This window comes from Protopterus annectens, chromosome 1.part1, assembly GCF_019279795.1.
Source record: "Protopterus annectens isolate FY-2018-M chromosome 1.part1, PAN1.0, whole genome shotgun sequence".
Taxonomy (NCBI): domain Eukaryota; kingdom Metazoa; phylum Chordata; order Ceratodontiformes; family Protopteridae; genus Protopterus; species Protopterus annectens.
The window spans coordinates 917,283,966-917,301,646 of NC_056726.1; positions in this window are offsets into that span (position 1 = coordinate 917,283,966).

Here is a 17,681-nt window from a genome sequence, read left to right on the forward strand (position 1 = left end):
CCTGATGTGTTCATCTAAACAGAACAGTGATAGCTACTTTTTGTACATTTTAAAGTATTTAAATTTCTGGCAAAAATCATAACTTCTCTGCTTGCATTTTTGTTCTGTTTGCCTCCAGACAGCCTTCCAGAAGTATAAATTAGCCAGGCACTTAGTTGTTTAGTGGTTAATTATTGGCTACAGAGCATAGGAGTCAGTTTTCAAGTTTTTTTCTTGCTATAACTCACGGGAGTTCGCAAGGTTCTGTGTTCACTTAAACAGAACAGTGATAGCTACTGCCTCTGTGTATTTTAAAGTATTTAATTTTCAGGCAACAATCATTTCTCTGTTTGCTTTTTTTAGTTCTGTTTGCCTCCAGATAGCCTTCCAGAAGTGCTTATTAGATAGGGACTTGGTTGTTTGGTAGTTGTTTATTGTCTAGAGGGCAAAGGAGTCAGTTTTCAAGTTTTTTTTTCTGATATAAATCAGGCAAGTTTGAGCGGTCCTCCTCACTGCACAGCAGTGGTTAGAAGTGCCTGGTAAAGTAACAATAGCTAGACAGTAAAATTTCTTTATAAAATTAAGATTAAGTCTGAAACCTATAAAACAGCATGGCATTGCATGACTTAAAGTTAGAGCCACTAGCTTGTGATTTGAATAGAACTACCATATCCTAGCACAATACAACATCTTGCTCTTACCCCAGAAACTAGTTTGCATATAGAATAGCACTGCCATATCTACTACTGTGCTATATAACATCTTGCTTTTAATCCCCAAAACTACCCATGGGGACCCCTGTTAAAACCTAATTCTTAATTCTAAATAGCCAGCCCTATTACATTACTGGACAATATGAATATGCAATTCACTAATGACTCAATGGTCAACTTGGTAGACATGGGCATTATAAGGTAAGGTACTGTCTCATGTTCTTATACAACCAATTAATTATTTAAAAAAAATAACATATGATGCAAGAAATGTAAATACACAACTTCCTTGGAGGCAAAAATCTCACATACAAATGAGGTTGTCAACAATACCCGCACTACATCTCTCACAGATACTGCTCACCACACACACAGATTGTCTTATGCTGAGGCACTTAAAAGAAACCTTCCCAAATCTCAAAGACCTCCAAAGCAACCTAACAGGTTCCTTTTTTTGTGGATAAACTCTTGGCTTGTAAGGGCCTCAGGGCCATTAGCCTAGTAACCTCCCATTATCCTATGATCCTATGAACAGCAGTGGTGCTCTTCAGCAATCACTAAAACACACAACAAAAAAAAACAAGCATCTCACATAAGCTTACATGCAACAGTCCCCCAAGAGCAAAGCACATAAGACAAGCATATACTTTACCTAATACTCTTGTCATTGGTGACTCCAAAGTGTAGCACACAGCTGCCCCACTCACCAGGTTAGACAAGAAGAAGATAATGGTTAGTTGCCTGTCTGGAGCCAGGATCCAAAATATCTTGCATTTACTCAAGTCACTGCACCCCAGGTACCAATATGATTCTATCATATTACATATGGGTACAAATGACCTGAGATGTACCTCATTTGGCTATAAGAAAAGAGACATGATAGATCTATTGCCATATTTTTCACAGATAGGTAGAATCCTTACACAGAGCAGCATTCTACCATCACAAAGGATGATGCCACAGCATGAACATAAAATAATTTATTTTAATAATTGGCTTAGTATCTGGTGTCACTCCAGAGGAATCTGTCAACAGGGGAAGGCATGGTCAACAGATCCTGTTATTTTACCAAGAATGGGTTGTACTTGTCCCCACTAGGCTTTTGTATATTACCTAAAACTTTATACACCCCTTAAGTTGTTACTGCTCAATGCTAGGAGCCTAAACAAAGCACTCCACACCCTTCAAGCCCTCCTTACTTTAGAGAATGCAGACATCTGTGCTGTCACAGAAACATGGTCTATAGCTGTAGAAAGTACTCTGGCAGTGCAAGGCTACAGTGCAATCCACACACTTAGACCAATAATAGCACAGACTGAGGCAGAAGACAGAAGGATCTCAATCTCTGTTAGTGACAAACATACCTCCAGGTTGGTTAAACAGAATGAGATCATGGAGTTTATGCTCACAAGAATAGACTTTGCAGGTAAAGCTTTTATCACAGCTATTCTTTCAGTACAGGTTATATACACATATGTTGCTAGTGTCAACTGTTGAGGACATTGTGCACTAACATTTTCATGCTGTAAAATTATTAGATTGCAGATTCTGTTCTTTATATCTACTATGTGGATCCATATTCCATTATTGAGAGTACAGCACAGAATTATGGGTTACTGCCATCCACAGAATCCTTCCATTGAATGAGACTATAAATTAATGTTAATGCTGTAATTAAGGCAGAATATAACATTCTCATAAGCACTGCCTGAGATTTCTGACCACATTTTCTCTAGTAACTGTAAATAGCATCTTGGTCTTCATCCAAATAAGAGTCACACATTTAGTAGGATGTAAAAAAATCCATTTGTAAGTTAAGAATTAATTCAAAATCAGCTGCAACTTGAAAATCATTTATGTATTTAAGCACTAAACATGTTGCAGTTAAAAATGTCTATAAAAAGAACAGGAAATATCAAATTAAAAAGAGAATAAAACAGACAGAGACACAGAACTTTCTCATGCTAATTTACTGTCCCAAAAGGCTAAACCAAACAGATGGGTCTTAATGGGCCACATAAAGCAGGCCAGAATGCAACATTCCCGAAGCCATAGTGGTAGTATGTTCCAGAGATGTCCATCTGCAAGTAAAAGATCCCAGATATTCCAGATTATCCTTCAGAACTGCTAGCAGCTCCATGGCAGCATATAGGGCAGATGACTGGGGACATTCAACTCTTTAAGGTCATTTAAATTCATATCATGGATATGTAAGAAATCAATACTTGGGTCTTAGACACCATATAAAACCAAACTCAGAGACAATCCAGTCCCTGAAGCATCAGGTGATATCTTGGTAACACATAACCTCTGAAAATAGCTAGGTTTAATCAAAGTGATGGCAATTCAAAGATTTAACTGCAACTAGCAATTGTCCTTTAAATATACCAGCAATCAAGGATCATGCCCAAATTTTATATCCTAGTTATAAAGTGCATTTTGTTTTCATCATGGATGACATAAAGTTGATAAACATGAGAAAAATCCTAAGGACTAGCATGAATCACCATGACCTCAGTCTTGGAGGTGTTAAGTTTTAGCTTTGTGCTAGTTAATCCTTAATGGATACTCTCTAAATTGTCCAATAGTGAATTTATACTGGCCAAGTATATTTGAATATCATTAGCACAACAGGGATAATGAAGCCTTCGCCATATAATGGTAGAGTTGGCAAGATGATGGCAGTGTATCGTGATGGGCTCTGCAATGCCCTACCATGAAAAAGTACCTAATCAATTTCGCAGTCATTTGAATGTGGGAAATGTAGTTAAAATGCACATTTAGATAAATAACTTTGTTTTCTACCAAATGAGATGTTAAAAAATAATCATTTAATGGGATTCAATAAACTTAATGTAGGCTTCACGCAAAGCCTACAAGGTGTTTACATACGTGTGCAGTGATGCTCAGTGAGCAGCAGCGCTCATTGCATATTCATGCCATGCACTGCATTTAAATGTAAATAAGCAAGATTTCATGGCTGGCAACAGTGTTGCTAGCCAGGAAACCATGTAAGCAAACATGAATAGCACTCCTGTTTAAATGAAGGTCCGCAGTTTTACACGGAATGTCACAATGATCACCAGGGTTTCAGAGATAGTTCTCAATCTCTAAGTGCAAGGCATCTGGACAAAGATCAACATATTGGGGGAGCAATGACTCAGAAATAGGGACATATTTGACGTATTTTCCCTATAGAAATGTACCAGAATAATTAAGGGTTTGTGTTGATACATGTTATCAAGAAAGATGGTTATCAAGAAAATAGGATCCAATATACGAAACAGACATTGCTGAAAATGAGTTATGCGAGTGCGAGTAAAGTTCAAGCAAAAGGCCTTATGCCACAACTACTGGATAGTATTTTCAGAAGTACCGATAAAGTAGTGAGCAGCAGGAAATGAGGAAAGAGAGGAGGCGCTAAAATACAGCTGAAGAAACAATGATTTAATTAAATTCTTTTGCCTATGATGATCTTAGGAAATGTTCAATCTTTGAGAAATAAAATGGGCGAATTGTAATTGGATGTCTGATACCAGAAAGATTTTGGTGATTGTTGTGTTATGGCCTTTATAGAAACATGGTTTTTGGAACAAGAAAAAGATAATGACCTGTCTTTTGATGGTTTTGGTGTACCATTTCATTTGGATAGAAAGGTTGAAATGACAGGGGAAGTTCAAGGAGGTGGAGTATGTCTTTATGTGAATAAAAGGTACTGTAGCTCTGTGACTGTGATAGACTGTATTTATACATCAGACATTGAACTTTTATCAGTGTCACTGTGACCATTTTATTTGCCACGCAAGTTTCCTCAGGTTTTCTTAACATTAGTTTACATTCATCCGAAAGCAAATGTAACCTCTGCTGTTGATATTATTTCTGAAGTAGTACATAGGCTACAGACAAGTAATACATAGGCTACAGACAATTTCACCTAAGTGCCAAATTTTATTTTGGGTGACTTTAATCATGTTCCACTTAAAAAGACACTTGTGAATTTTCATCAATATGTGATGTCTGGCTTGGCAAGTGTTTTGGGACTATAAAGGGTGTTTATAAGTCATCTCAGTTACCTCCATTGGGTTCAGCAGACCCTAACTGTGTGCAGTTATTACCTGTATATAAAATGTTATTGAAGAGAGAAAAGATACAGAAGAATGCGATGTGCTGGAATGAGGAGTTGGCTTTCTCTTTACAGGGATTTTTTTGACTGTACTAATTAGGATATGTTTAAGTAATCTTGTGGTGATGATTTAGATAAACTTGCTGATGTAATATGTTCATATATTACTTTTTGTAGAGATATGAGTGTGCCAAGTAAGAATGTGAACATTTATCCAAATAGGCTCAGGATAAATACATTTGTTAAGTTTGGTTTAAAAAAGAAGAAAGAAGCCTTCAAAGAAGGTGAAGTGTTAGATTTACATAAAACTTCTAGAGAGTTGAAAATGAAAATTTTGAGAGCAAAGTAAACATATAAAGCTAGTTTAGAAAAAAAAAATGTTGCAAATAATCTTAGCTCAATGTGGTCTAGTATGAAGGCCCTTGCTGGTCTTCAAAATTCAAAAAGTAATAGTCAGGTTACTCAAAATGGATGCAATACAGATTTTGCTAATAACATCAATCTCTTTTTCAGTTGTTTTGACTCTCATGAGTTTAGTGATGGGGAAAACAAGTTGAGGAAGAAGCTTGTAGATGAGAAGCATTTTCGAATAAATCAAAATAATGTAGAAAAAGCTTTTCTTTCTGTTAAAATAGGAAAGAGTAGTGGATTCGATAACATCTGTGGATGAGTTTTGAAAACTTGTGCAAGAGAGTTAAGCTATATATTTCATTATATTTTTGAGAAGTCTTTACAGATGCAACATGTGCCTGTATTATGGAAAGATGCTGTAATAGTTCCGATTCCTAAATCTAAGTGCCCAAAGATCTTGAATGCTTTTAGACCAGTAGCTCTTACTTCAATAGTTCTGAAAGTTTTTGAAAAATTGGTAATAGCAAATATTTTAAAGGTCAAACATATGCTTGATCCTATGCAGTTTACGAGTAGAACACATGGAGGTGTGGAAGATGCGACAATTACTTTACTTAATTTGCTTGTTAAACATTTAGAAAGTGAAAGATCACACATTAGACTTTTGTTTGTTGATTTTTCATCTGATTTTACTACTATTCAACCACATGTATTAATACATAGGTTATAAGAACAGTTAGACCTGGGTCATAAACTTATGGGTTGGATTTTGGATTTTTTAATTAATAGAACACAGAGAGTACGGGTAAATAAAGCCTTATCAGATCAGGTTTATTCTTTGACTGGACCATCACAAGGGTGTGTGTTATCTGTGCTTTTATTTTGTACACAAATACATGTAGAAATGTATATGAAAATAGAACAATTTTAAAATATGCAGATGATACTGTTATAGCTAGCTCAAAAATGAAGAGGTTAGTTATGGTCCAGTTATTAAGGATTTTGTAGAGTGATGTGCAGATTCTTATCTTCAGATAAATGTTTCAAAAACCACACATATGGTAATAGATTTTAGGAGACATGTTCTGATGCAACAATTATTAAAAACCAGATAGTAGAATGTGTGCAGTCTTATAAGTATTTAGGAACTATTATCGATTCAGAGTTGAACTTTGATGAAAATTGCATACTAGTATGTAAGGAAGGACATCAACAATTGTTCCTTTTTGTGAAAACTGTCACAGTTACATGTAAACAAAACTATTATGGTTTTGTTTTACCGTGCTTTCATTGAATCAATTTTGTCTTTTTCTCTATCAGCTTGGTATAAATGTTTGTCGATAAAAAATAGGAAATCATTAAATCAGATTGTAAAGTGGTCTAGCAAATTGATTGGCAAACAACAAATGTGTCTTACATCTTTATATTTAAAACAGTTAGAAAGAATAACTAATTCAATCTTAAAAGGTGCGTGACATCCATTATGCTGTGAATTTCAGTTAATTCTGTTAGGAAAGAGGTACATGTTTCCAAGATGTAAAACACAAAGATATAAGAATACTTTTGTTCCAACAGCAATTACATGTATGAACAATATGAATATTGCATCTTAAAAGATGTTTTAAAATCTTAATACAGCCTTAATTTCAGTACATTGGCAGTTTTGCACTTTTTGGTTTAAACTGAGTACAACTGTCTGAGTGGAAAATTAGTAGAATGTTGAAGAATGTGCAATATATATTGGAGACTGATTTTTGTTTTAGTTTCTTTTTTGAATGGGTTTTAAATGTTAAATATTTGTTGTTATGTTTAATGTTATGTTTTTTTTTTCATTACTATATTTATTGTATTTATGTGAATGATGAATGTCATGTCTGGACCACTGCTTAATCTTGTGACTGCAAAAATAATTTAGCTACAGTATGGATAAATGTAATTGAATTGAATTGAATGTTCTGAAGGATTTGAAGTCCGAAAGTCAAATTTATTAATTATTGAGTCTCATCAGTTCTGAGATCATCCCAGTGATATGGCAGAAAGCTACACATTTGATAAGAAACACATCTTGACATTCTATGAAAATCTGGACAGTTGAGAGGTATGACTGCAAAGTATATGGTCCAAACACAGTACTGGACAGTGCATATACAGTGCAGAGTATTGTGATATCCCATTTCTGGCATTCTGTACTGAAGTTGTGTAAATGATCAGTAAGGGTACATGGACTGTCATGTAAAATAAACACTCAGGGGAAGTGTGTGTATTGAATAGGGACACACAGATGAATTTTAGGAATTAACACAGGGAAAGAGGACAGGTGAAAGAATCTAACGTACAGCAGATGAGGGCATGTCAATGGAAAATGGTTGTAGCAGCAACACCAATCACATATCAATATGGCACAGTAGGGAGTGCATAGTGAAAATGTGTATTATGTGACTGTCATACAAGGTAACATAACAATGGGGAGGATGTCTGTGTGAGATAATCACCCATACATGAATAATGCAGAGGGTATCATGGATCTGACATTTAATTGGGGTAGGGTGCATATTGTGAAACTGTGCACACTGATTTGCCTGAATATGAAAGTAATCTCAGCAGTGGTCTCCAGCAAGTTGCATACAGCTAAAGGCTCATGGACAACATTACAGGAAGCAACCACAATCATGGACATCAGAATAATAACATCAGCAATTCCATGCCTCTGACATAGCATATGTGATTTAGAGTGATCAGAGATGATTCTGCAGAAACACACTTGTACGACTATTATATGTCCACACTCTATGAGGGTAGTAACGCTCAGTGTTCTGGCACAGTAACATCTTTTGGAGGTGCTAGGAGGAACACTGCTATACCTGTATGTGACATTATGGTGTGTATGGCATATATATATATATATATATATATATATATATATATATATATATATATATATATACATATATATATATATATATATATATATATATATATATATATATATATATATACATACATAGAGAGAGAGAGAAAGAGCACGATCCACACTGTCACAAATGTTATCCATGTCATTAATGTTGTCAAACTCCAATGTATGTACTGTGTGCATCACCAGAACAGGTAGCACACACTCATCTGGTGCAACAACCTAATGTGGATTCTGTAGGATGAGACAGTAATGTTTATGCCACAAAATGAATACCTAAGTATGACCAATAAGCTGTGTGACAGCTCATTGTGACAAACGTGGTACACTTCAGTTACACATCAATGGAAAATGTGTAGGGAGATTCACGAAGAAGGGTGCATTGTAGTCAGTTATCAGTTTGATGAAGGCTGGGCACTATGAAGCTGTTATGGCCTCTGATGTGAATGTCCTTCACATACTCAGTACTTGTGTTATATACAAGGCAGTAGTCAGCACTGTGACCACATGTTGGTAGATGTTCCACTTACCATCTACCCTACAACACAGGTAACATACCTATTAGTCTGATTTTAAGGTGAGGTGTCCACATTGTACCTGGGTTATGTGTTTGTTTTCCTGATGTAACAAATCCCCCCATGTTTTCTTATCATTGCAGGTGCTGTCATGGCTGTGGCAGCAGTCTTTGGTGGGTATTGATACTGTCTGTATTATACTAATATCAAAATTAGAGTCAATGCTTGCCCACTATCTGTAGTCCTTCAGGAAGCTATTTGGACACAGGATGTGTATGTCATCTGTGATGTCCATTACTTAAACAATGGACAGGAAAGGGCCTTGCAGACAGACCTGATCACTAGACCTGAGATATAGGTCACTTCAGACATCAACATATTTAGATGCCATGTATATGATACCCTGGTCTACCCCCTTGGTGATATAGGTGTTTATGGCCACATATGACAGTATTGAGTGAATACTTCAGCGTGGATTGTGTCAAATGCCTTGGGCTTGTCTAGTTCAAAAGGATGATAGTGCTGTCATCATGCATGCCCTCAATTTCTTTGAGAACATCTAACAGATGTAACAGACATGATGTAGCATTAACAACTACACAGGTCTGTTACACACAGCCAGGATATCACTAGTGTCCATTTAGAAAAGGTCTGTGATGACATGTTGGTCTATTCACAGATGAGGTGATTCAGGATGTGCCTATACATGCCTTCATTGGGTTCTGTCCCCGCCAACTCACATGGATGCATGTTGAAAACACCCTTCTACAGCAGCATAGTCTATGTGGAGGTAGGTTGAAGTTTGTATTAAACTATGTCAGGAAGGTGCATGTGATGAGTCATGTGATAGATGATTTGTGATGTCACAACCCACTGATTCTGTGGATTAGGCCTGGATGCAGATAAGACAGTGCATACTGGCTATTCTCAATTGGTGTATTAGGTTTGAATGCAATCCCCCATGCAGGGATCATTAAGAAAGTCTCCCAGCTGGGGATTTAACCTCATGTCACTAGATGGGCAACCAACTGGCTCACTGACAGAAGACATACTCTGAAAGTTGATGTATCAACCTGTACCAGTAGAGCTGTCACTACTAGTGTACCCCAGGGAACTGTGCATGACCCTTTACTGTTTGGAATCCATTTCTTGACAGTTCAGGCTAAAGTATATGGCTTTTGTCTTACAGCGTTTGGTGATTCTTGCATACTGGGTGCAACCATTGAGTCCATTTATAATGATAACATATTATAGGAGGAGCTAACACAGATAAATGATTGGTGACAAAGCCACACAGTCTACATATAAATGCAGAAATGTGCTTTTATTTTGTCCTAAAAAGTGGAATTACATGCTAATTAGTGCATTGACAACAGTTTTGCTATTCTGAAACCAAGTGATGCAAGCACTGGGATCACATGTAGATAGAAATCTGAACTTTGACCACCAAGTGTCCACACTGGTATTGAAAGTCTCTGTTGTGCACATCATGAGTCATACCACAATATTCAGTTCTTAGGTTGTATGTCAGCACTGTACTCGAACCTCATCAGAACACTAATAGAGTATAATGCTCTCTTTTCCATGTACCTCACCAGACACATGCAGCAGCTGGAGATACCACAGGGATTTCTTATTAAGAAAACACAGAGCCTACAAACCATGCCTTGATACATGTGGATAGACTGAAAACCATTTCACTGCAATCTGTATTGCATAGGAAGAGGTGAGTTCTACCTGGCCTTCAGGCCAGTCTCTGACCCTGCCTGCTGGGAATACTGCATATCCACAAATCAGATATAACATATGACATCAGCAGTGTCTGGTGAGGAGAATATGGTAATAGCAGTGTCCCACATGCTGGTATAAAAGGTTCCCTGTAATGTCAAGCAAGAGCTTGCTCTCACACATACATACACACACACACACACACACACACACACACACACACACACACACTACAGACCTCTGTATTTAAGGCAAGTGCCAACATGCAAGTCTGACTTGAAGTGTCTTAGACAACACTATAGCTGATGACATCAGCAGTGTCTGTTGAGGAAAATATGGTAATAGTGTCTTACACGCTCATGTAAAAAGCTCTTTGTAATATAAAGCAAGACTACAAACACACACACACAGTTGACCGCTGTGAGAATAGGACCCTGACTTATCTAATTGCAAAGACTACAGAACTCAGTAATTTATGCAAGCACCATGGCACAAGTTTGAATTTTACAAGACTGCAGGCCAGCTTATAGTGGATGATATCAGCAGGGCATGTTTGAGAGATGTTGGGACACCTATATGAAATGGATGTGAAGGCATGTGCAATTATCAAAATGCTGACAATCCATGGGATTGGAGCGGGAACTGTAGAATACACACTTCTACTCTTTGTGCTATATACACACACACACACAGTTGACTGCAGTGATAATAGAACCCCACCTATGTACACAGACTACAGAACTTAGTGCTTTATGCAAGTGCTATAGCACAAGTCTGACTTTTACAAGACTGCAGTTCAAATGATAGTGTATGACATAAGCAGGGCATGCTGGAGAGAAGATTTTGAGAAGCCTGCATAGGCTCATTGCTTTATAGGTTCATAGGAGGTTACTAGCCTAATGGCCCTAAGGCATTTACAAGCCTAGCCATGTAAAAACACAACTACCCTCATTGAGCATAGTTAGACAGTCATTGGTGATCAGCAGCAAATGGCCTTGTCCATGAGGGACATAGTCACCCCAGAGGTGAATTTACAATCACCCATCCAGTTGTCAAGGCAGAGCTTGAATAGGGTCATTGAGGAGCACAGCTTCACATGCAGTGGTAGCCTATTACAGAGGAGTGGCAATCACTAGGAGAAATATCTGTCTCCCCAGTATGTTCTGATTATGTCACAGGCTAGGTTGAGATCCTTGGAGCAAGTTATTCTTGTCCAACTTGATTTGCAGATGTCTAGCATTTCCAGTAGGGCAGGGTCTGAGACTGCTCTGTAGGGCAGACATAGGTCACCTCTCAGCAGCCCGCATGATACTGAGTACAATGACAGGTCTTTCAGTCTTTCCATGTTTGTCATGTTTTGGAGGCCCTGGATTCTCTCAGTTACAAACCTCTGTGTTTTCTCCAGTTGCTGCAGGTGTCTGGTGAGGTACAGATAGAAGGGAGCATTGTACTTAATTAGTAGTCTGATAAGGGTAGAGTACAGCAGAGTATGACTTCCCTGGTCTTGGATGTGATGGTCTTATGTATGAGGTGTGCAGTGTAGAATGTGTGTCTCACCACTATGGACATATAGTGATTGAAGTGTAAATTGTTATCAACATGTGTTCCCAAGTCTTGAAGCACTGAATTTGAGCTTAGAGGGGTAATATGCATGTTATAATTAGCAGGGGTACTTCATTGCCAAAGGGAGCAATGAAGAATTTTTTGCTTTAAGGTTCAGTGAGTTTGGCACCAATCATTTGTATGTGTCAGCCCCTACTGTAATATGTTAACATAGTTGGGGGACTCTATATGACTGCATCCAGTTGACAGTCATCTGAGAAACAGTTTACAAACAGTTAAGGGCCCAGCTCAGATCCTTGTGGTATTCCACTGGTAATTGGTTTAGCGGTGGAGGTGCAGTCCCCAACTTTGACAGTGTGCATTCTGTCAGTGAGCCAGTTGGCTATCTATCTAGTAATGTATGGGTCAGTCCCCAGATGGGAGAGTTTCTCTATGATACCTGAATGGGGGATAGTGTCAGAGGCCTTAGATAAATCAGCATGGTGGTATGCCCTGTTATCCCTCATCCAGGTCTTTGTGGTTATTATCAAAGATGTCAGCAACATTTAATAAGCAAGATCTACTCTTGACAAAATGAAAATGGGTCAGGTCAAGTGTACTGAAGGTCACCTATGTCGCTGTGGCTAAGGTCCATGCTAAGCCCTTCCCTACCCTTACAGATAAGGCTTTTTCGGCTTATGGGTCAATATTTTTGGTTATGTATGTTACCAGATTGATGTGCATTGTGTATCACAAACATTTGATATTAATGTCTGTAGTGTAGATGATATATGTGTGGAAAAAGTACTGAGACATCGGGGTTGCAGTGCTTTGGGTGAGGCAATACATGGCTGTATTGTAAATATGTGAAATATTGTTCGATAGAGCCTTCCATTTGTTATGTTTCCACATGTAATTTCATGTTATAGACAGGAGATGGACAGTAAACAGCAATAATGCATAACAATACGTACTTTTCCATAGTGTGGTGAGCAGTGGGTTTGTGCAGTGGTTGGCAAAGTGTGTGCGTATGCGAGATACACATTTTCAGTACTTTCCATGTTTGAGCATAGTTAAGCAGTGCACAAACATAAGCCACATTGCAAAACGTCTGACAGATAGTATTGAGTCTGTGAAACACACCTGCCACTTAACTGACTCTGGCAGCAGGTGTAAATGCATTGACACATTTCTTTTTTGAGCCTAAGTGATACTGGCTTCAAATTCAGGCGTATGTAATACTTTTAAAGACTTTTAAATAAACAGTGTTAATGCAATGACATGAATTCTTTATGGTATATGTGTTGCTGTATGTTGGCATAGTGCAGCAGGGTTAAGTGACACTGGGTAGAGATAACTGCAGCATTGTACTGACACACAACATCCCTGCACATTGGTGCATGATGCAAAACTCTGCACAAACATAGAGACCAAAAAGTGAAGGGATCTATTGCTTTTTCAGCTACGTATGCGTGTTGTGTGTGATTCTATTTTTTGACCAGATTATAGGTGTTAAAATGGGGTAGATAGAAAAGTGGTGAAATGGGGAGGAAGCAGGAGGAAGAACAAAAGGAAAGCAATACCGAAGTGTGCAGGATGGAGGTAGGAATGAACCATAGCTATCCATTTTTTTAACAGTGTAAACTGAAACTATGTGCAAAATATTAACTGAATTTGGTCTGTCACCTCAACAAAGAGGGGTGACAACAACACAATAATGTTGTATAGCCAATTGGATAAAATCAAGTGTGTCAAGAAGACATTTGTGTGCAATGGAGAGCTATGTATGGGATGATTTTTCTTTCTGGGATAGGTGTCCATTTTTTTTTAAACTCAGTAAGACAGTACTGCTGGTTAAGAGGTGTAGATATGCCTGGGTCAGGTAAGTTGGGTAGGTGAAGAAGCAAATGCAAACATACAAGACAAACAAGACAAGAGACAGGGATAGTAATGGACACAAAAGGTTGGGTACTCTATGGGCAGAGTGAGGGAAAATGCAGGCTCTGGATAATTAATCTTGGAGACAGTGAAAATCAAGTCCTCACCCACTGGACTGTCATCACTGCCCCTTACTCCACTGGTGACTGGAGTACTTGATGTCTCCTCCTACTATGGACCATGAGGTAGAGTAGCTTCTCCATCCAGCATAGGCATACACCAATGGTGTGGTGCATGTCCCTATGCAGCATCCCCAGCAACTTCCTGTGGGTGATGAAAACACCACCTCCACCACTGTTCTTGGAGAGTACCACTGCACCAGCTTCTGGGATATTACCAAATGAGGGCACAGGTAGTGCAGGGGCAGCAGAGGCAGTGCAGCCAGGATGGCTCCAAGATGAGCTGGGAATCAGTGCTGGAGCCAGTGGATTGGGGGCAGGCTGATCCACTGGGACTGGCCTATCTCCCTGTGCTGTCTAGCATTTAGTGATGTGATACACATGGATGACATGGAAATGTTTTGATGACACATAATAGAAAATAAAAACAGAGGAATAAGGGTTGGGGTGAGAGAAAAAAAGAGATAAAATTAGTACCATCATATGTGACATACAATGCATTAACAAAATTATACAAATGTTTTATCCAAAGAATTGCATTTAAGTATACATTCTAACAGATACACACTATACTATAGAATGCTGAAAGTAATCTTTGAAATGTGCATATATTGCACATATGCACGTTCCAATTACACAGGTTACAGTTTACAGTAGGGCATTTGTCCTACTGATATAGAGTTCTTAATTTAATGTAAATATTATTGAAGAAATAACAGTATTGTATAGTTGGGAATCATGGTATTTGAACCCACAACCTGTGACTACAGTCTAACATTGGACTCTTACAATTGGTTTGTGCTACAGACTAATGCATGAATACTTGCTTTTACAGTTGGGATGTGCATGCTCAATTTGATACAACTCTATAAAAGACCAAAACGCTATCTTTAACTTTTAATGCTACAATAACACTTCTCTTCTGCTGCATACATAGCACTTGCTTCCCTCAGTCTTCCAAACTGAGCAACATGAGCCTGTCAATTGAACTCACGATTGGTGGGAGCTGGAGAAAAACAGAAAAGAACAGAAGAGCATTATGCATACCATGTTTTCTAAGTATTACAGGTACTCTCTTACTGTCATACTTACACAGCTATGGGATGTATGCAGTCTCAAATTCCTGCAACCAACGATTGAGAGTATCCCTTTTTCCCATGTGTAGGTCATTAAAATGATGCCTACATTGCTCTTCAATGTGTGGGATACCAGTGGCACTGGATACAGCCTGGACCAAACTATTTCATGCCTCAGACTTGTACTGGGAGCCAGAATAGTCACCCTGCAGAAACCTTTGGCTGTGATGCTTTAGCAGGAGTCCAATAAATATCATGGAGTAGTGGGCACCTTCCTCTCCAATGCTGACTATGTTTACGAACCAAACTAGAGCAATAAAAACTGACATTTTCCTGCCAATTCCAGTTATCCTGTTTACTGGTAGTATGCAAACCTAAGCAATGATGCCAACTGCATTTGTGCAATGTTAAGTGGAGTGCAGCAGTGAGCAATTAAATAATTAAAACTGGAAGGTTAATCTGACACTTGGCCTTAGAGAGGCATGTCCTGATGTAGTCTGGAAATATATATTGGAATTTGGAAGGTAACTGTTAGGTGAGTTAAGTTTACAGACATGCACTGGGGGCATAAATGTAATGATTTGACATATTTTCATTTTTATACACTGAGGAAAATTTACTTTTATAGTGTGGGGTTCAAACTTGGGCATGAGGGCCACACATTTTCTTCTGCAGCATTGATTTTCCATCCCTGCCACAGAAAAAGTGCTGCTCAGACATACTCAGGAATCATACATAAATACAGGTGACAGTTTGAGCTGTTACACATGTATGTGTGTGACCTGACAAGGGTATTCAATATAGATCCTGTTGTGTATGTGCCTTAAGTTAATTATGAAGGCCATGCAAGTCCAGATAGCAGAATTATACTACAAGAATATAGTAGACAGTATACCCTCAGTCATACATCTGAAAACACAGTAATGGTGTCTCATCCCTCATATACACAATTCATATCAGCTCTACTATCTAAAGTGTTATAAGTGAGTGTGAATTTAATGGGAAGTGAAACAACAGTAAAAATATCTGGAATATCCTGTATTAGAGCCAAGAACCATGTGTATGGCACTTCTACATGTACACCTGTTGCCACAAGAATGTTGTAATAACACTTGTCTATTTTTCAATTCATTGCTGTAAACTGCACTCTCACAAAAATAAAAATAAGTTGCCCACCCTGTACTAGAACTCAGGACCATTTGTACTCTAGCCCTACACTTACATTTGCTGCCACAGGACTAATTATATGAAATTTCCTAACTGCTTAATCATTCTTAAGGTCTCTGTGTTAACTGCTGTGGAATGCCACTTAGCAGGTTTGTGCAGTACCCAACAGAATTAATAGACTATATCTGGTTTCAATTATTGGCTGTCTGAGTCCTGTCTGCAGGTGTTCAATGGTTGCAGCTGCTGGTGAACCCTGCTAACCACAGTTCAATGCCACTAAGCACACTTGCGAAATGAAATACAGAAATTGGAACAATGCATTGTTTTTGACCTTTGCTCTTTTACAGATGCTGTGTTGGCAGGTGTTCTGCTTGCTTCCTGGAAGGCCCACTAGTCCACTTTGCTCGCTGCTGCGCCACATGCAAATCAAATAAGCATACCCAAACCTGGCATTCATTTTTCTCTTTCCCATGTTTGGGCTAAGTGGTACTGGCACCCCCCCAAATAAAAAAAAAAAGGGGGACAAGTAGTTGAAATGAGGAAAAGAATCTGTGACATACACACTAGAAAATGTTGGTACATGAGACATCTCTACATAGGTCTGGATTTGAACTCTTACTCCAATGAACCTTCAGAACACAGAAAAGGTGCCTTATCCTTCTTTGCCACACAGACAGCTTTGCATTCTGCATACAACCAACTACAACATAATCTACAGTAATATGAAACCATGCAACTATTATTTGTACATTTATTGTTTTTAGATGTAGTGCACTAAGTGATCACACAACCATTTATGGCTATTGTTTGCAAATATACAGCTTAGTCTTACTTCTCTGTATTTGTTGGTTATGCTTCTCTTATCTGACTAGTAATCTGAGACATGCAGTCTATAAGCCATTCTATATCATTGTCCTTAAAATTTGTGAGGATATTAAATGGTAACAATATCATGTACAGTTGCTAACAAATGAAAGGGATATTGGATTTTAATGAACAGAACCTGTGAATTGTGTGCTGCTTATTTACCTTTCCAACCTTGACAAAATTACTTCTAACACCTTGTAAGTCTAGCCTGACACACCCACTGGATGTTGGTAAGCCTGCAGTGCTGTTGTGTTGTACTTCTCCCAACCAGTAATCATTCACAGTTGCAATCCATTAAAACCAAACACTGCGGGAGTGCCTGTACTATGCTTACGGCTGCTACATGGAGCCAGGTATTCGGGATTCAACAATTCTAATGAGTTCATACCAGATATGCATCTTCACTGTGCTGATAGGCCTGGATCTACACCATAAAAAGGCAACCATGTAGCTAAGGAAACTGAAGGTGGGGAGACTTGTTTATGTGGAGAACACAGAAAATAGGCTATTCCTTTAGGTTATATCCACACAAAGGATTATTAAACCTGAGACGGTATACTTGCATTTTGTTACCTACATACTGCATATGCTGGAATGCAATTAAGAAAAATATGTATAATAGTTTAATATATATGTATTGATTAGCAAAGGC